The sequence below is a fragment of the Oncorhynchus nerka genome, linkage group LG3, assembly GCF_034236695.1.
Source record: "Oncorhynchus nerka isolate Pitt River linkage group LG3, Oner_Uvic_2.0, whole genome shotgun sequence".
Lineage (NCBI taxonomy): Eukaryota > Metazoa > Chordata > Actinopteri > Salmoniformes > Salmonidae > Oncorhynchus > Oncorhynchus nerka.
The window spans coordinates 2959268-2982020 of NC_088398.1; the positions used below are offsets into that span (position 1 = coordinate 2959268).

The 22753-nt window shown below is 41.8% G+C and overlaps 1 pseudogene; it reads left to right on the top strand.

Moving 5' to 3' along the window:
* Window positions 1–22753, top strand: part of LOC115120492 (small conductance calcium-activated potassium channel protein 2-like) — a 181472-nt pseudogene that overhangs the window by 2547 nt on the left and 156172 nt on the right.

Below are 22753 nucleotides of genomic sequence, written 5' to 3' on the forward strand. Positions count from 1 at the left end.
CTGCCTGTTCAGGGGCAGAACAACAGATTTGTACCTTGTCAGCTCGGGGTTTGAACTTGCAACCTTCCGGTTACTAGTCTTACCACTAGGCTACCCTGCCGGGGGTCAGTGATTGGTGGGTTAGTGACTCCTGGGCAGGAAGGCAGTAAGTAGCTCAGCTGTTGGGTATGGGTAGTGTGTTTGGGTCAGTGTGAGGCAGTAGCAGCAGTAGAAGTAACAGTAGCAGCAGTAGCAACAGTAGCAGCAGTAGAAGTAGCAGCAGTAGCAGCAGCAGTAGCAGCAGTAGCAACAGTAGCAGCAGTAGAAGTAGCAGCAGTAGCAGCAGCAGTAGCAGCAGTAGCAACAGTAGCAGCAGTAGAAGTAGCAGCAGTAGCAGCAGCAGCGGTAGAAGTAGCAGCAGTAGCAGCAGTAGTAGCAGTAGCAGCAGCAGTAGAAGTAGAAGCAGTAGAAGTAGCAGCAGCAGCAGTAGAAGTAGCAGCAGTAGCAGTAGCAGCAGTAGCAGCAGCAGCAGTAGAAGTAGCAGCAGTGAGAGGTTACTGATATCTCATCTGTCTGAGTAATGGTGAGTGTAATAAGGCTAGCTGGACTCTCTCTCTCTACCTCTCTCTCTACCCCCTCCCCCCCTCTCTCTCTCCCTGCTACCTCTCTCTCTACCTCCCCCTCTCTCTCTATCTCTCTCCCCCCCTCTCTCTCTCTACCTCTCTCTATCTATCTCTCTCCCTGCTACCTCTCCCCCCCCTCTCCCTATCTCTCCCTGCTACCTCTCTCTCTCTCCCTCCCTCTCGCTGTCTCTTCCTCTTTCTCCCTGAAGAATCCTGTCTCGCTTTCTTGCTTTCCTCTTTCTTCTTGATATTCTTGGTTTGAATCTCTTTCTTTCTCCTCTTTTTAATAGCCTGAGGGAAACTGTCTCCCCTCCTCATGCTCCATCTCTCTGCTCCTCTGTTCTTCCAGTGGTACACCGGGGGAGTGTGATCGGCAGTGAGGATGGAGGAAGAGAGAGATAAATAAAAGGCTGTAGAATGAGAGAGAAAAGGAGAGGTGATAATGAAAAGGCTGATTTAGGTTCTTATCCCAGCTCCAGACAAGTCTTCTCTTCTATGAATCAGACACCATTGTGTGTCACAAATAAAATCAAATCCAATCAAATTTTATTTGTCACATACACATGGTTAGCAGATGTTAGTGCGAGTGTAGCGAAATGCTTGTGCTTCTAGTTCCGACAATGCAGTAATAACCAACAAGTAATCTAGCTAACAATTCCAAAACTACTACCTTATAGACACAAGTGTAAGGGGATAAAGAATATGTACATAAAGATATATGAATGAGTGATGGTACAGAGCGGCATAGGCAAGATACAGTAGATGGTATTGAGTGCAGTATATACATATGAGATGAGTATGTAAACAAAGTGGCATAGTTAAAGTGGCTAGTGATACATGTATTACATAAGGATGCAGTAGATGATATAGAGTACAGTATATACGTATACATATGAGATGAATAATGTAGGGTATGTAAACATTATATTAGGTAGCATTGTTTAAAGTGGCTAGTGATACATATTACATCATTTCCCATCAATTCCCATTATTAAAGTGGCTGGAGTTGAGTCAGTGTGTTGGCAGCAGCCACTCAATGTTAGTGGTGGCTGTTTAACAGTCTGATGGCCTTGAGATAGAAGCTGTTTTTCAGTCTCTCGGTCCCAGCTTTGTTGCACCTGTACTGACCTCGCCTTCTGGATGATAGCGGGGTGAACAGGCAGTGGCTCGGGTGGTTGTTGTCCTTGATGATCTTTATGGCCTTCCTGTGACATCGGGTGGTGTAGGTGTCCTGGAGGGCAGGTAGTTTGCCCCCGGTGATGCGTTGTGCAGACCTCACTACCCTCTGGAGAGCCTTACGGTTGTGGGCGGAGCAGTTGCCGTACCAGGCGGTGATACAGCCCGACAGGATGCTCTCGATTGTGCATCTGTAGAAGTTTGTGAGTGCTTTTGGTGACAAGCCGAATTTCTTCAGCCTCCTGAGGTTGAAGAGGCGCTGCTGCGCCTTCTTCACGATGCTGTCTGTGTGGGTGGACCAATTCAGTTTGTCTGTGATGTGTACGCCGAGGAACTTAAAACTTACTACCCTCTCCACTACTGTTCCATCGATGTGGATAGGGGGGTGTTCCCTCTGCTGTTTCCTGAAGTCCACAATCATCTCCTTAGTTTTGTTGACGTTGAGTGTGAGGTTATTTTCCTGATACCACACTCCGAGGGCCCTCACCTCCTCCCTGTAGGCCGTCTCGTCGTTGTTGGTAATCAAGCCTACCACTGTTGTGTCGTCCGCAAACTTGATGATTGAGTTGGAGGCGTGCGTGGCCACGCAGTCGTGGGTGAACAGGGAGTACAGGAGAGGGCTCAGAACGCACCCTTGTGGGGCCCCAGTGTTGAGGATCAGCGGGGTGGAGATGTTGTTGCCTACCCTCACCACCTGGGGGCGGCCCGTCAGGAAGTCCAGTACCCAGTTGCACAGGGCGGGGTCGAGACCCAGGGTCTCGAGCTTGATGACGAGCTTGGAGGGCACTATGGTGTTAAATGCCGAGCTGTAGTTGATGAACAGCATTCTCACATAGGTATTCCTCTTGTCCAGATAGGTTAGGGCAGTGTGCAGTGTGGTTGAGATTGCATCGTCTGTGGACGATTTGCGGTAAGCAAATTGGAGTGGGTCTAGGGTGTCAGGTAGGGTGGAGGTGATATGGTCCTTGACTAGTCTCTCAAAGCACTTCATGATGACGGAAGTGAGTGCTACGAGGCGGTAGTCGTTTAGCTCAGTTACCTTAGCTTTCTTGGGAACAGGAACAATGGTGGCCCTCTTGAAGCATGTGGGAACAACAGACTGGGATAGGGATTGATTGAATATGTCCGTAAACACACCAGCCAGCTGGTCTGCGCATGCTCTGAGGGCGCGGCTGGGGATGTCGTCTGGGCCTGCAGCCTTGCGAGGGTTAACACGTTTAAATGTTTTCCTCACGTCAGCTGCAGTGAAGGAGAGTCCGCATGTTTTAGTTGCGGGCAGTGTCAGTGGCACTGTATTGTCCTCAAAGCGGGCAAAAAAGTTATTTAGTCTGCCTGGGAGCAAGACATCCTGGTCCGTGACGGTGCTGGTTTTCTTTTTGTAATCCGTGATTGACTGTAGACCCTGCCACATACCTCTTGTGTCTGAGCCGTTGAATTGAGATTCTACTTTGTCTCTATACTGACGCTTAGCTTGTTTGATTGCCTTGCGGAGGGAATAGTTACACTGTTTGTATTCGGTCATGTTTCCAGTCACCTTGCCCTGATTAAAAGCAGTGGTTCGCGCTTTCAGTTTCATGCGAATGCTGCCATCAATCCACGGTTTCTGGTTTGGGAATGTTTTAATCGTTGCTATGGGAACGACATCTTCAACGCACGTTCTAATGACGTTCTAATGTTGTTATCTGACGCAATACGGAACATATCCCAGTCCACGTGATGGAAGCAGTCTTGGAGTGTGGAATCAGATTGGTCGGACCAGCGTTGAACAGACCTCAGCGCGGGAGCTTCTTGTTTTAGTTTCTGTCTGTAGGCAGGGATCAACAAAATGGAGTCGTGGTCAGCTTTTCCGAAAGGAGGGCGGGGCAGGGCCTTATATGCGTCGCGGAAGTTGGAATAGCAATGATCCAAGGTTTTTCCAGCCCTGGTTGCGCAATCGATATGCTGATAAAATTTAGGGAGTCTTGTTTTCAGATTAGCCTTGTTAAAATCCCCAGCTACAATGAATGCAGCCTCCGGATATATGGATTCCAGTTTGCAAAGAGTCAAATAAAGTTTGTTCAGAGCCATTGATGTGTCTGCTTGGGGGGGAATATATACGGCTGTGATTATAATCGAAGAGAATTCCCTTGGTAGATAATGCGGTCTACATTTGGTTGTGAGGAATTCTAAATCAGGTGAACAGAAGGACTTGAGGTCCTGTATGTTGTTGTGGCCACACCACGTCACGTTAACCATAAAGCATACGCCCCCGCCCCTCTTCTTACCAGAAAGATGTTTGTTTCTGTCGGCGCGATGCATGGAGAAACCAGCTGGCTGCACCGTCTCCGATAGCGTCTCTCCAGTGAGCCATGTTTCCGTGAAGCAAAGAACGTTACAGTCTCTGATGTCCCTCTGGAATGCTACCCTTGCTCGGATTTCATTAACCTTGTTGTCAAGAGACTGGACATTGGCGAAGAGAATGCTAGGGAGTGGTGCACGATGTGCCCGTCTCCGGAGTCTGACCAGATGTCCGCTTCGTTTTCCCCTTTTTCAAAGTCGTTTTTTGGGGTCGCCGGGTGGGATCCATTCCGTTGTCCTGGGTGAAAGGCAGAACACAAGATCCACTTCGCGAAAGTCATATTCTTGGTCGTACTGATGGTGAGTTGATGCTGCTCTTATGTTCAGTAGTTCTTCTCGACTGTATGTAATGAAACCTAAGATGACCTGGGGTACCAATGTAAGAAATAACACGTAAAAAAAACAAAAAACTGCATAGTTTCCTAGGAACGCGAAGCGAGGCGGCCATCTCTGTCGGCGCCGGAAGTTGCCGACAGCATGGACGCCATTGTGTGTCAGATGCTTTTGTTTAAGAAGTCAATTCTAATTTCATAAACAGTATAGGGATTTATAGTATCAAAGCATCTTGCGAATATTTATCAGAGCGGATGGCATTGACCATGTGTAACCGATGTGAAATGGCTAGCGAGTTAGCGGTGGTGCGCGCTAATAGCATTTCAATTGGTGACGTCACTCGCTTTGAGACCTTGAAGTAGTGGTTCCCCTTGCTCTGCAAGGGCCGCGGCTTTTGTGGAGTGATGGGTAACGATGCTTTGTGGGTGACTGGTTCGCTCCCGGGTCGGGGTGAGGGGATGGACTAAAGTGATACTGTTACATGTGTGTGTGAGCATGCATGTGTGTGTGTGTGTGCGGGCATCTGTGTGTGTTTGTGTGTTCGTGTGTGTCATCAGTGTGACAAACCCAGGTGTTAGTTGATGGATGAGTATTGATCCTAACAGGGTTTGAGTGCAGGAGACACTATTACATTGTGTTTTCATGTCTGGCATGGCAACGACTAGGGAGCTTAAACAGACTAGCTACCTGCAAAGAGAACAAACAGACTGGCTACCAGGCTAGTGCTTAAACAGACTAGCTACCTGCAAAGAGAACAAACAGACTGGCTACCAGGCTAGTGCTTAAACAGACTAGCTACCTGCAAAGAGAACAAACAGACTGGCTACCAGGCTAGAGAACAAACAGACTGGCTACCAGGCTAGTGCTTAAACAGACTGGCTACCTGGCTAGAGAACAAACAGACTGGCTACCAGGCTGAAGAACAAACAGACTGGCTACCAGGCTAGTGCTTAAACAGACTAGCTACCTGCAAAGAGAACAAACAGACTGGCTACCAGGCTGAAGAACAAACAGACTGGCTACCAGGCTAGTGCTTAAACAGACTGGCTACCTGGCTAGAGAACAAACAGACTGGCTACCAGGCAAGAGAACAAACAGACTGGCTACCTGGCAAGAGAACAAACAGGCTGGCTACCAGGCTAGAGAACAAACAGACTGGCTACCAGGCTAGAGAACAAACAGACTGGCTACCAGGCTAGTGCTTAAACAGACTAGCTACCTGCAAAGAGAACAAACAGACTGGCTACCAGGCTAGAGAACAAACAGACTGGCTACCTGGCAAGAGAACAAACAGACCGGCTACCAGGCTGAAGAACAAACAGACTGGCTACCAGGCTAGAGAACAAACAGACCGGCTACCAGGCTAGAGAACAAACAGATTGGCTACCAGGCTAGAGAACAAACAGACTGGCTACCAGGCTAGAGAACAAACAGACTTTCGGGTGTGTATTTCAGCTGTTTTTGAGTGGTATGAAAGAGGGAGACACAATGTTGCAACTATCTCTCATGTTTGAAGGTATGCCCTTTCTCTCTCCCTCTCTCTCTCTCTCTCTCTCTCTCTCTCTCTCTGTCTCTCTCTCTCTCTGTCTGTCTGTCTGTCTCTTTTAATCTGTATTTCTCTCTACATAGCTAATATAGTCAGAATAGGTAGTTGTGACAATAGGTGAATATATTTCCCGTGGTATGCAAGTATTGACTATTATTATGGGTGTGTGTAGGGGTTGATGTATGCAACACATGTATGTGTGGAAACTCAATCTGTATGTGTGTACTATACACTCCTGCAATATTTTCAGCATTTCCAGCTGCTCTAATTCCCTCCCAAAATAGAGATGAAAAATAGCAAGGGAGTAGAATGGAGGGGAGAGTAACAGAAGGACAACGTGTGTATGTGTGTGTGTGTGTGTGTGTGTGTGTGTGTGTGTGTGTGTGTGTGTGTGTGTGTGTGTGTGTGAAATATTTACGTATAATGAGTTATCAAGTGTAAACCTAGCAGTTGATTATGTTCTCAATAACTGGTCATTCTATTCAACATTCTTAATTGTAAACATGTTCCATAGTATTTTCAATTCCACATTGTTTTCCTCCGTTTCTATATATCGTTCTGTATACCATTCTACAGTATGTAGTGTTCTGTATTCACCATTATATACCCTTATAGCATCCAGTAGCATTTTATGTTCAGTGTTTCATAGCATTCTACAGTGTAGAATTAGAGCATAGCCTATCATCCTTTACAGATGTTGTTTTTAGAACTTGCAACATTCTACAGTATATGGCGTTCTGAATAATTTTATGTAGCATTCATCATTCTTTATTCAATCGCCTGTGCATAGTCTCTCTCCCATTCACACATGGTGAGACTGTGTTCTAATATGTTCCGGCTAGCTTTGACCTCTGACCCTACACCAGAGTGTCACCCCCTCTTGCCTTACCAACTCTACTGTTAACACCAGGCAGGGATCGCCCAAAACACTGGGCCTAATGTCTATCTAGCTGAGAATAACTATGCTTTTTAAATACCTGGGACTCCTACATGTCGCCTGTCGGACCAATAGATCATTTTCACACCCTGCTCAGAAGGCCCTGACTTCCCCTCAGGGGCGGCCATCTTGGAGGGCTGTGCTGTGATGGAACATGTCTATTCTGAGGGATCGCACAGCTGTCACCCACTACACCTGTCACTCTGCGTCCTATACACACACATATAGCCTTGACATTGGGATGGTAGTGGGAGAGTGCATGCAAGTATGTGTGTGAGCATGTGTGAGCGTGTGTGTGTGTGTGAGTATGTGTGTGTGTGTTTGTGTGTGTGTGTGTGTGTGTGTGAGCATGTGTGTTTGTGTGTGTGTGCATGTGTGTCTCAGCATGAGGTTGATGGCATCCATGTTGAGTCACAGATAACCTACCGTCTTCTACCCCCCTCCCTCTCTCCCTCTGTCTCTTACTTCCCCCTCTAACTTCCATTATATACAGTGCCTTGCGAAAGTATTCGGCCACCTTGAACTTTGCGACCTTTTGCCACATTTCAGGCTTCAAACATAAAGATATAAAACTGTACTTTTTTGTGAAGAATCAACAACAAGTCGGACACAATCATGAAGTGGAACGACATTTATTGGATATTTCAAACCTTTTTAACAAATCAAAAACTGAAAAATTGGGCGGGCAAAATTATTCAGCCCCTTTACTTTCAGTGCAGCAAACTCTCTCCAGAAGTTCAGTGAGGATCTCTGAATGATCCAATGTTGACCTAAATGACTAATGATGATAAATACAATCCACCTGTGTGTAATCAAGTCTCCGTATAAATGCACCTGCACTGTGATAGTCTCAGAGGTCCGTTAAAAGCGCAGAGAGCATCATGAAGAACAAGGAACACACCAGGCAGGTCCGAGATACTGTTGTGAAGAAGTTTGAAGCCGGATTTGGATACAAAAAGATTTCCCAAGCTTTAAACATCCCAAGGAGCACTGTGCAAGCGATAATATTGAAATGGAAGGAGTATCAGACCACTGCAAATCTACCAAGACCTGGCCGTCCCTCTAAACTTTCAGCTCATACAAGGAGAAGACTGATCAGAGATGCAGCCAAGAGGCCCATGATCACTCTGGATGAACTTCAGAGATCTACAGCTGAGGTGGGAGACTCTGTCCATAGGACAACAATCAGTCGTATATTGCACAAATCTGGCCTTTATGGAAGAGTGGCAAGAAGAAAGCCATTTCTTAAAGATATCCATAAAAAGTGTTGTTTAAAGTTTGCCACAAGCCACCTGGGAGACACACCAAACATGTGGAAGAAGGTGCTCTGGTCACATGAAACCAAAATTGAACTTTTTGGCAACAATGCAAAACGTTATGTTTGGCGTAAAAGCAACACAGCACATCACCCTGAACACACCATCCCCACTGTCAAACATGGTGGTGGCAGCATCATGGTTTTGGCCTGCTTTTCTTCAGCAGGGACAGGGAAGATGGTTAAAATTGATGGGAAGATGGATGGAGCCAAATACAGGACCATTCTGGAAGAAAACCAGATGGAGTCTGCAAAAGACCTGAGACTGGGACGGAGATTTGTCTTCCAACAAGACAATGATCCAAAACATAAAGCAAAATCTACAATGGAATGGTTCAAAAATAAACATATCCAGGTGTTAGAATGGCCAAGTCAAAGTCCAGACCTGAATCCAATCGAGAATCTGTGGAAAGAACTGAAAACTGCTGCTCACAAATGCTCTCCATCCAACCTCACTGAGCTCGAGCTGTTTTGCAAGGAGGAATGGGATAAAATTTCAGTCTCTCGATGTGCAAAACTGATAGAGACATACCCCAAGCGACTTACAGCTGTAATCACAGCAAAAGGTGGCGTTACAAAGTATTAACTTAAGGGGGCTGAATCATTTTGCACGCCCAATTTTTCAGTTTTTGATTTGTTAAAAAAGTTTGAAATATCCAATAAATGTCGTTCCACTTCATGATTGTGTCCCACTTGTTGTTGATTCTTCACAAAAAAATACAGTTTTATATCTTTATGTTTGAAGCCTGAAATGTGGCAAAAGGTCGCAAAGTTCAAGGGGGCCGAATACTTTCGCAAGGCACTGTATATCTCTCTCTCTCCCTCCCTCCCTCTCCCTCCCTCTCTCTCTCCCTCCTTCTCTCTCTCTCTCTCTCTCTCTCCCTCTCTTTCTCCCTCTCTCCCTCTCCCTCTCTCTCTCTCTCCCCCTCCCTCCCCTCTCTCTCTCTCCCTCCCCCTCTCTCTCTCTCCCTTTCTCTCTCCCTCTCTCTCTCCCTCCCCCCTCTCTCTCTCTCCCTTTCTCTCTCCCTCTCTTTCTCCCTCCCTCTCTTCCTCCCTGTAAGGTAGAGTATTTATGTTGCTTCCCCAGTGACTGATCTGTGTTGTGTTATTCCTCTCTAGTGGTAAATAACCATCAGATTAGACTTACTGTGCCTACACTTGTCTCTGTACCTCTTTACTCCTCCTCTCTCTTCCTCCACCTCTCCTCTCCTAACTTAATCATCTGGTCATTTAGCAGACTCTTGTATAGAAAGCAAAATATCACTTGTGGGAATCCAACCCACAACTCTGATGTTAAAAACACCATGATCCATCTATCCAACCCACATCTCTCATGTTAAAAACACTATGATCCATCTATCCAACCCACATCTCTGATGTTAAAAACACCATGATCCATCTATCCAACCCACATCTCTGATGTTAAAAACACCATGATCCATCCAATGAAACCCACATCTCTGATGTTAAAAACACCATGATCCATCCAATGAAACCCACATCTCTCATGTTAAAAACACCATGATCCATCCAATCAAACCCACATCTCTCATGTTAAAAACACCATGATCCATCTATCCAACCCACATCTCTCATGTTAAAAACACCATGATCCATCTATCCAACCCACATCTCTCATGTTAAAAACACCATGATCCATCCAATCAAACCCACACCTCTCATGTTAAAAACACCATGATCCATCTATCCAACCCACATCTCTCATGTTAAAAACACCATGATCCATCTATCCAACCCACATCTCTGATGTTAAAAACACCATGATCCATGCAATCCAACCCACATCTCTCATGTTAAAAACACCATGATCCATCTATCCAACCCACATCTCTCGTGTTAAAAACACCATGATCCATCTATCCAACCCACATCTCTGATGTTAAAAACACCACGACCCATCTATCCAACCCACATCTCTGATGTTAAAAACACCATGATCCATCTATCAAACCCACATCTCTGATGTTAAAAACACCATGATCCATCCAATCAAACCCACATCTCTCATGTTAAAAACACCATGATCCATCTATCCAACCCACATCTCTCATGTTAAAAACACTATGATCCATCTATCCAACCCACATCTCTGATGTTAAAAACACCATGATCCATCTATCCAACCCACATCTCTGATGTTAAAAACACCATGATCCATCTATCCAACCCACATCTCTCATGTTAAAAACACCATGATCCATCCAATCAAACCCACATCTCTGATGTTAAAAACACCATGATCCATCCAATGAAACCCACATCTCTCATGTTAAAAACACCATGATCCATCCAATCAAACCCACATCTCTGATGTTAAAAACACCATGATCCATCTATCCAACCCACATCTCTGATGTTAAAAACACCATGATCCATCTATCCAACCCACATCTCTGATGTTAAAAACATCATGATCCATCTATCCAACCCACATCTCTGATGTTAAAAACACTATGATCCATCCAATCAAACCCACATCTCTCATGTTAAAAACATCATGATCCATCTATCCAACCCACATCTCTGATGTAAAAAACACTATGATCCATCCAATCAAACCCACATCTCTCATGTTAAAAACACCATGAACCATCTATCCAACCCACATCTCTCATGTTAAAAACACCATGATCCATCCAATCAAACCCACATCTCTCATGTTAAAAACACCACGACCCATCTATCCAACCCACATCTCTGATGTTAAAAACACCATGATCCATCTATCCAACCCACATCTCTGATGTTAAAAACACCACGACCCATCTATCCAACCCACATCTCTGATGTTAAAAACACCATGATCCATCTATCCAACCCACATCTCTGATGTTAAAAACACCATGATCCATCTATCCAACCCACATCTCTCGTGTTAAAAACACCATGATCCATCCAATCAAACCCACATCTCTGATGTTAAAAACACCATGATCCATCCAATCAAACCCACATCTCTCATGTTAAAAACACCATGATCCATCTATCCAACCCACATCTCTCATGTTAAAAACACCATGATCCATCTATCCAACCCACATCTCTGATGTTAAAAACACCATGATCAATCTATCCAACCCACATCTCTGATGTTAAAAACACCATGATCCATCTATCCAACCCAAATCTCTGATGTTAAAAACACCATGATCCATCTATCCAACCCACCTCTCTGATGTTAAAAACATCATGATCCATCTATCCAACCCACATCTCTGATGTTAAAAACACTATGATCCATCCAATCAAACCCACATCTCTCATGTTAAAAACACCATGAACCATCTATCCAACCCACATCTCTCATGTTAAAAACACCATGATCCATCCAATCAAACCCACATCTCTCATGTTAAAAACACCATGATCCATCTATCCAACCCACATCTCTCATGTTAAAAACACCATGATCCATCTTTCCAACCCATATCTCTCATGTTAAAAACACCATGATCCATCCAATCAAACCCACATCTCCGATGTTAAAAACACCATGATCAATCTATCCAAACCCACATCTCTGATGTTAAAAACACTATGATCCATCTATCCAACCCACATCTCCGATGTTAAAAACACCATGATCAATCTATCCAAACCCACATCTCTGATGTTAAAAACACTATGATCCATCTATCCAACCCACATCTCTGATGTTAAAAACACTATGATCCATCTATCCAACCCACATCTCTGATGTTAAAAACACCATGATCCATCTATCCAACCCACATCTCTCGTGTTAAAAACACCATGATCCATCCAATCAAACCCACATCTCTGATGTTAAAAACACCATGATCCATCCAATCAAACCCACATCTCTGATGTTAAAAACACCATGATCCATCCAATCAAACCCACATCTCTCATGTTAAAAACACCATGATCCATCTATCCAACCCACATCTCTCATGTTAAAAACACTATGATCCATCTATCCAACCCACATCTCTGATGTTAAAAACACCATGATCCATCTATCCAACCCACATCCCTGATGTTAAAAACACCATGATCCATCTATCCAACCCACATCTCTCATGTTAAAAACACTATGATCCATCTATCCAACCCATATCTCTCATGTTAAAAACATCATGATCCATCTATCCAACCCACATCTCTCATGTTAAAAACACTATGATCCATCTATCAACCCACATCTCTCATGTTAAAAACACCATGATCCATCTATCCAACCCACATCTCTGATGTTAAAAACACCATGATCCATCCAATCAAACCCACATCTCTCATGTTAAAAACACCATGATCCATCCAATCAAACCCACATCTCTCATGTTAAAAACACCATGATCCATCCAATCAAACCCACATCTCTCATGTTAAAAACACCATGATCCATCTATCCAACCCACATCTCTCATGTTAAAAACACCATGATCCATCTATCCAACCCATATCTCTCATGTTAAAAACACCATGATCCATCCAATCAAACCCACATCTCCGATGTTAAAAACACCATGATCAATCTATCCAAACCCACATCTCTGATGTTAAAAACACTATGATCCATCTATCCAACCCACATCTCTCATGTTAAAAACACCATGATCCATCTATCCAACCAACATCTCTGATGTTAAAAACACCATGATCCATCTATCCAACCCACATCTCTCATGTTAAAAACACTATGATCCATCTATCCAACCCACATCTCTCATGTTAAAAACATCATGATCCGTCTATCCAACCCACATCTCTCATGTTAAAAACACCATGATCCATCTATCCAACCCACATCTCTCATGTTAAAAACACCACGATCCATCTTTCCAACCCACATCTCTCATGTTAAAAACATCATGATATATCTATCCAACCCACATCTCTCATGTTAAAAACACCATGATCCATCTATCCAACCCACATCTCTGATGTTAAAAACACCATGATCCATCTATCCAACCCACATCTCTCATGTTAAAAACACCATGATCCATCTATCCAACCCACATCTCTCATGTTAAAAACACCACGATCCATCTATCCAACCCACATCTCTCATGTTAAAAACATCATGATATATCTATCCAACCCACATCTCTCATGTTAAAAACACCATGATCCATCCAATCAAACCCACATCTCTCATGTTAAAAACACCATGATCCATCCAATCAAACCCACATCTCTCATGTTAAAAACACCATGATCCATCTATCCAACCCACATCTCCGATGTTAAAAACACCATGATCAATCTATCCAAACTCACATCTCTGATGTTAAAAACACTATGATCCATCTATCCAACCCACATCTCTGATGTTAAAAACACTATGATCCATCTATCCAACCCACATCTCTGATGTTAAAAACACCATGATCCATCTATCCAACCCACATCTCTCATGTTAAAAACACTATGATCCATCTATCCAACCCACATCTCTGATGTTAAAAACATCATGATCCATCTATCCAACCCACATCTCTGATGTTAAAAACACCATGATCCATCTATCCAACCCACATCTCTCATGTTAAAAACACCATGATCCATCCAATCAAATCCACATCTCTGATGTTAAAAACACCATGATCCATCTATCCAACCAACATCTCTGATGTTAAAAACACCATGATCCATCTATCCAACCCACATATCTGATGTTAAAAACACCATGATCCATCTATCCAACCCACATCTCTGATGTTAAAAACACCATGATCCATCTATCCAACCCACATCTCTCATGTTAAAAACACCATGATCCATCTATCCAACCCACATCTCTCATGTTAAAAACATCATGATATATCTATCCAACCCACATCTCTCATGTTAAAAACACCATGATCCATCCAATCAAACCCACATCTCTCATGTTAAAAACACCATGATCCATCCAATCAAACCCACATCTCTCATGTTAAAAACACCATGATCCATCCAATCAAACCCACATCTCTCATGTTAAAAACACCATGATCCATCCAATCAAACCCACATCTCTGATGTTAAAAACATCATGATCCATCTATCCAACCCACATCTCTGATGTTAAAAACACCATGATCCATCTATCCAACCCACATCTCTCATGTTAAAAACACTATGATCCATCTATCCAACCCACATCTCTGATGTTAAAAACACCATGATCCATCTATCCAACCCACATCTCTGATGTTAAAAACACCATGATCCATCTATCCAACCCACATCTCTCATGTTAAAAACACCATGATCCATCCAATCAAACCCACATCTCTCATGTTAAAAACACCATGATCAATCTATCCAAACCCACATCTCTGATGTTAAAAACACTATGATCCATCTATCCAACCAACATCTCTCATGTTAAAAACACCATGATCCATGCAATCAAACCCACATCTCTCATGTTAAAAACACCATGATCCATCCAATCAAACCCACATCTCCGATGTTAAAAACACCATGATCAATCTATCCAAACCCACATCTCTGATGTTAAAAACACTATGATCCATCTATCCAACCCACATCTCTGATGTTAAAAACACTATGATCCATCTATCCAACCCACATCTCTGATGTTAAAAACACCATGATCCATCTATCCAACCCACATCTCTCGTGTTAAAAACACCATGATCCATCCAATCAAACCCACATCTCTGATGTTAAAAACACCATGATCCATCCAATCAAACCCACATCTCTGATGTTAAAAACACCATGATCCATCCAATCAAAACATCTCTCATGTTAACAACACCATGATCCATCTATCAACCCACATCTCTCATGTTAAAAACACTATGATCCATCTATCCAACCCACATCTCTGATGTTAAAAACACCATGATCCATCTATCCAACCCACATCCCTGATGTTAAAAACACCATGATCCATCTATCCAACCCACATCTCTCATGTTAAAAACACTATGATCCATCTATCCAACCCATATCTCTCATGTTAAAAACATCATGATCCATCTATCCAACCCACATCTCTCATGTTAAAAACACTATGATCCATCTATCCAACCCACATCTCTCATGTTAAAAACACCATGATCCATCTATCCAACCCACATCTCTGATGTTAAAAACACCATGATCCATCCAATCAAACCCACATCTCTCATGTTAAAAACACCATGATCCATCCAATCAAACCCACATCTCTCATGTTAAAAACACCATGATCCATCCAATCAAACCCACATCTCTCATGTTAAAAACACCATGATCCATCTATCCAACCCACATCTCTCATGTTAAAAACACCATGATCCATCTATCCAACCCATATCTCTCATGTTAAAAACACCATGATCCATCAATCAACCCACATCTCCGATGTTAAAAACACCATGATCAATCTATCCAAACCCACATCTCTGATGTTAAAAACACTATGATCCATCTATCCAACCCACATCTCTCATGTTAAAAACACCATGATCCATCTATCCAACCAACATCTCTGATGTTAAAAACACCATGATCCATCTATCCAACCCACATCTCTCATGTTAAAAACACTATGATCCATCTATCCAACCCACATCTCTCATGTTAAAAACATCATGATCCATCTATCCAACCCACATCTCTCATGTTAAAAACACCATGATCCATCTATCCAACCCACATCTCTCATGTTAAAAACACCATGATCCATCTATCAACCCACATCTCTCATGTTAAAAACATCATGATATATCTATCCAACCCACATCTCTCATGTTAAAAACACCATGATCCATCTATCCAACCCACATCTCTGATGTTAAAAACACCATGATCCATCTATCAACCCACATCTCTCATGTTAAAAACACCATGATCCATCTATCAACCCACATCTCTCATGTTAAAAACACCACGATCCATCTATCCAACCCACATCTCTCATGTTAAAAACATCATGATATATCTATCCAACCCACATCTCTCATGTTGATCCATCCAATCAAACCCACATCTCTCATGTTAAAAACACCATGATCCATCCAATCAAACCCACATCTCTCATGTTAAAAACACCATGATCCATCCAATCAAACCCACATCTCTGATGTTAAAAACATCATGATCCATCTATCCAACCCACATCTCTGATGTTAAAAACACCATGATCCATCTATCCAACCCACATCTCTCATGTTAAAAACACTATGATCCATCTATCCAACCCACATCTCTGATGTTAAAAACATCATGATCCATCTATCCAACCCACATCTCTGATGTTAAAAACACCATGATCCATCTATCCAACCCACATCTCTCATGTTAAAAACACCATGATCCATCCAATCAAAACATCTCTGATGTTAAAAACATCATGATCCATCTATCCAACCAACATCTCTGATGTTAAAAACACCATGATCCATCTATCCAACCCACATATCTGATGTTAAAAACACCATGATCCATCTATCCAACCCACATCTCTGATGTTAAAAACACCATGATCCATCTATCCAACCCACATCTCTCATGTTAAAAACACCATGATCCATCTATCCAACCCACATCTCTCATGTTAAAAACATCATGATATATCTATCCAACCCACATCTCTCATGTTAAAAACACCATGATCCATCCAATCAAACCCACATCTCTCATGTTAAAAACACCATGATCCATCCAATCAAACCCACATCTCTCATGTTAAAAACACCATGATCCATCCAATCAAACCCACATCTCTCATGTTAAAAACACCATGATCCATCCAATCAAACCCACATCTCTGATGTTAAAAACATCATGATCCATCTATCCAACCCACATCTCTGATGTTAAAAACACCATGATCCATCTATCCAACCCACATCTCTCATGTTAAAAACACTATGATCCATCTATCCAACCCACATCTCTGATGTTAAAAACACCATGATCCATCTATCCAACCCATATCTCTCATGTTAAAAACATCATGATCCATCTATCCAACCCACATCTCTGATGTTAAAAACACCATGATCCATCTATCCAACCCACATCTCTGATGTTAAAAACACCATGATCCATCTATCCAACCCACATCTCTCATGTTAAAAACACCATGATCCATCCAATCAAACCCACATCTCTCATGTTAAAAACACCATGATCAATCTATCCAAACCCACATCTCTGATGTTAAAAACACTATGATCCATCTATCCAACCAACATCTCTCATGTTAAAAACACCATGATCCATCCAATCAAACCCACATCTCTCATGTTAAAAACACCATGATCCATCTATCCAACCCACATCTCTCATGTTAAAAACACCATGATCCATCTATCCAACCCATATCTCTCATGTTAAAAACACCATGATCCATCCAATCAAACCCACATCTCCGATGTTAAAAACACCATGATCAATCTATCCAAACCCACATCTCTGATGTTAAAAACACTATGATCCATCTATCCAACCCACATCTCTCATGTTAAAAACACCATGATCCATCTATCCAACCAACATCTCTGATGTTAAAAACACCATGATCCATCTATCCAACCCACATCTCTCATGTTAAAAACACTATGATCCATCTATCCAACCCACATCTCTCATGTTAAAAACATCATGATCCGTCTATCCAACCCACATCTCTCATGTTAAAAACACCATGATCCATCTATCCAACCCACATCTCTCATGTTAAAAACATCATGATCCATCTATCCAACCCACATCTCTCATGTTAAAAACACCACGATCCATCTATCCAACCCACATCTCTCATGTTAAAAACATCATGATATATCTATCCAACCCACATCTCTCATGTTAAAAACACCATGATCCATCTATCCAACCCACATCTCTGATGTTAAAAACACCATGATCCATCTATCCAACCCACATCTCTGATGTTAAAAACACCATGATCCATCTATCCAACCCACATCTCTCGTGTTAAAAACACCATGATCCATCCAATCAAACCCACATCTCTGATGTTAAAAACACCATGATCCATCCAATCAAACCCACATCTCTGATGTTAAAAACACCATGATCCATCCAATCAAACCCACATCTCTCATGTTAAAAACACCATGATCCATCTATCCAACCCACATCTCTCATGTTAAAAACACTATGATCCATCTATCCAACCCACATCTCTGATGTTAAAAACACCATGATCCATCTATCCAACCCACATCCCTGATGTTAAAAACACCATGATCCATCTATCCAACCCACATCTCTCATGTTAAAAACACTATGATCCATCTATCCAACCCATATCTCTCATGTTAAAAACATCATGATCCATCTATCCAACCCACATCTCTCATGTTAAAAACACTATGATCCATCTATCCAACCCACATCTCTCATGTTAAAAACACCATGATCCATCTATCCAACCCACATCTCTGATGTTAAAAACACCATGATCCATCCAATCAAACCCACATCTCTCATGTTAAAAACACCATGATCCATCCAATCAAACCCACATCTCTCATGTTAAAAACACCATGATCCATCCAATCAAACCCACATCTCTCATGTTAAAAACACCATGATCCATCTATCCAACCCACATCTCTCATGTTAAAAACACCATGATCCATCTATCCAACCCATATCTCTCATGTTAAAAACACCATGATCCATCCAATCAAACCCACATCTCCGATGTTAAAAACACCATGATCAATCTATCCAAACCCACATCTCTGATGTTAAAAACACTATGATCCATCTATCCAACCCACATCTCTCATGTTAAAAACACCATGATCCATCTATCCAACCAACATCTCTGATGTTAAAAACACCATGATCCATCTATCCAACCCACATCTCTCATGTTAAAAACACTATGATCCATCTATCCAACCCACATCTCTCATGTTAAAAACATCATGATCCGTCTATCCAACCCACATCTCTCATGTTAAAAACACCATGATCCATCTATCCAACCCACATCTCTCATGTTAAAAACACCACGATCCATCTATCCAACCCACATCTCTCATGTTAAAAACATCATGATATATCTATCCAACCCACATCTCTCATGTTAAAAACACCATGATCCATCTATCCAACCCACATCTCTGATGTTAAAAACACCATGATCCATCTATCCAACCCACATCTCTCATGTTAAAAACACCATGATCCATCTATCCAACCCACATCTCTGATGTTAAAAACACCATGATCCATCTATCCAACCCACATCTCTGATGTTAAAAACACCATGATCCATCTATCCAACCCACATCTCTCGTGTTAAAAACACCATGATCCATCCAATCAAACCCACATCTCTGATGTTAAAAACACCATGATCCATCCAATCAAACCCACATCTCTGATGTTAAAAACACCATGATCCATCCAATCAAACCCACATCTCTCATGTTAAAAACACCATGATCCATCTATCCAACCCACATCTCTCATGTTAAAAACACTATGATCCATCTATCCAACCCACATCTCTGATGTTAAAAACACCATGATCCATCTATCCAACCCACATCCCTGATGTTAAAAACACCATGATCCATCTATCCAACCCACATCTCTCATGTTAAAAACACTATGATCCATCTATCCAACCCATATCTCTCATGTTAAAAACATCATGATCCATCTATCCAACCCACATCTCTCATGTTAAAAACACTATGATCCATCTATCCAACCCACATCTCTCATGTTAAAAACACCATGATCCATCTATCAACCCACATCTCTGATGTTAAAAACACCATGATCCATCCAATCAAACCCACATCTCTCATGTTAAAAACACCATGATCCATCCAATCAAACCCACATCTCTCATGTTAAAAACACCATGATCCATCCAATCAAACCCACATCTCTCATGTTAAAAACACCATGATCCATCTATCCAACCCACATCTCTCATGTTAAAAACACCATGATCCATCTATCCAACCCATATCTCTCATGTTAAAAACACCATGATCCATCCAATCAAACCCACATCTCCGATGTTAAAAACACCATGATCAATCTATCCAAACCCACATCTCTGATGTTAAAAACACTATGATCCATCTATCCAACCCACATCTCTCATGTTAAAAACACCATGATCCATCTATCCAACCAACATCTCTGATGTTAAAAACACCATGATCCATCTATCCAACCCACATCTCTCATGTTAAAAACACTATGATCCATCTATCCAACCCACATCTCTCATGTTAAAAACATCATGATCCGTCTATCCAACCCACATCTCTCATGTTAAAAACACCATGATCCATCTATCAACCCACATCTCTCATGTTAAAAACACCACGATCCATCTATCCAACCCACATCTCTCATGTTAAAAACATCATGATATATCTATCCAACCCACATCTCTCATGTTAAAAACACCATGATCCATCTATCCAACCCACATCTCTGATGTTAAAAACACCATGATCCATCTATCCAACCCACATCTCTCATGTTAAAAACACCATGATCCATCTATCCAACCCACATCTCTCATGTTAAAAACACCATGATCCATCTATCCAACCCACATCTCTCATGTTAAAAACATCATGATATATCTATCCAACCCACATCTCTCATGTTAAAAACACCATGATCCATCCAATCAAACCCACATCTCTCATGTTAAAAACACCATGATCCATCCAATCAAACCCACATCTCTCATGTTAAAAACACCATGATCCATCAATCAAACCCACATCTCTGATGTTAAAAACATCATGATCCATCTATCCAACCCACATCTCTGATGTTAAAAACACCATGATCCATCTATCCAACCCACATCTCTCATGTTAAAAACACTATGATCCATCTATCCAACCCACATCTCTGATGTTAAAAACATCATGATCCATCTATCCAACCCACATCTCTGATGTTAAAAACACCATGATCCATCTATCCAACCCACATCTCTCATGTTAAAAACACCATGATCCATCCAATCAAACCCACATCTCTGATGTTAAAAACATCATGATCCATCTATCAACCAACATCTCTGATGTTAAAAACACCATGATCCATCTATCCAACCCACATATCTGATGTTAAAAACACCATGATCCATCTATCCAACCCACATCTCTGATGTTAAAAACACCATGATCCATCTATCCAACCCACATCTCTCATGTTAAAAACACCATGATCCATCTATCCAACCCACATCTCTCATGTTAAAAACATCATGATCCATCTATCCAACCCACATCTCTCATGTTAAAAACACCATGATCCATCAATCAAACCCACATCTCTCATGTTAAAAACACCATGATCCATCCAATCAAACCCACATCTCTCATGTTAAAAACACCATGATCCATCCAATCAAACCCACATCTCATGTTAAAAACACCATGATCCATCCAAAAAACATCTCTGATGTTAAAAACATCATGATCCATCTATCCAACCCACATCTCTGATGTTAAAAACACCATGATCCATCTATCCAACCCACATCTCTCATGTTAAAAACACTATGATCCATCTATCCAACCCACATCTCTGATGTTAAAAACACCATGATCCATCTATCCAACCCACATCTCTCATGTTAAAAACACCATGATCCATCCAATCAAACCCACATCTCTCATGTTAAAAACACCATGATCCATCCAATCAAACCCACATCTCTCATGTTAAAAACACCATGATCCATCCAATCAAACCCACATCTCTGATGTTAAAAACATCATGATCCATCTATCCAACCCACATCTCTGATGTTAAAAACACCATGATCCATCTATCCAACCCACATCTCTCATGTTAAAAACACTATGATCCATCTATCCAACCCACATCTCTGATGTTAAAAACATCATGATCCATCTATCCAACCCACATCTCTGATGTTAAAAACACCATGATCCATCTATCCAACCCACATCTCTCATGTTAAAAACACCATGATCCATCCAATCAAATCCACATCTCTGATGTTAAAAACATCATGATCCATCTATCCAACCAACATCTCTGATGTTAAAAACACCATGATCCATCTATCCAACCCACATATCTGATGTTAAAAACACCATGATCCATCTATCCAACCCACATCTCTGATGTTAAAAACACCATGATCCATCTATCCAACCCACATCTCTCATGTTAAAAACACCATGATCCATCTATCCAACCCACATCTCTCATGTTAAAAACATCATGATCCATCTATCCAACCCACATCTCTCATGTTAAAAACACCATGATCCATCCAATCAAACCCACATCTCTCATGTTAAAAACACCATGATCCATCCAATCAAACCCACATCTCTCATGTTAAAAACACCATGATCCATCCAATCAAACCCACATCTCTCATGTTAAAAACACCATGATCCATCCAATCAAACCCACATCTCTGATGTTAAAAACACCATGATCCATCTATCCAACCCACATCTCTCATGTTAAAAACACTATGATCCATCTATCCAACCCACATCTCTGAT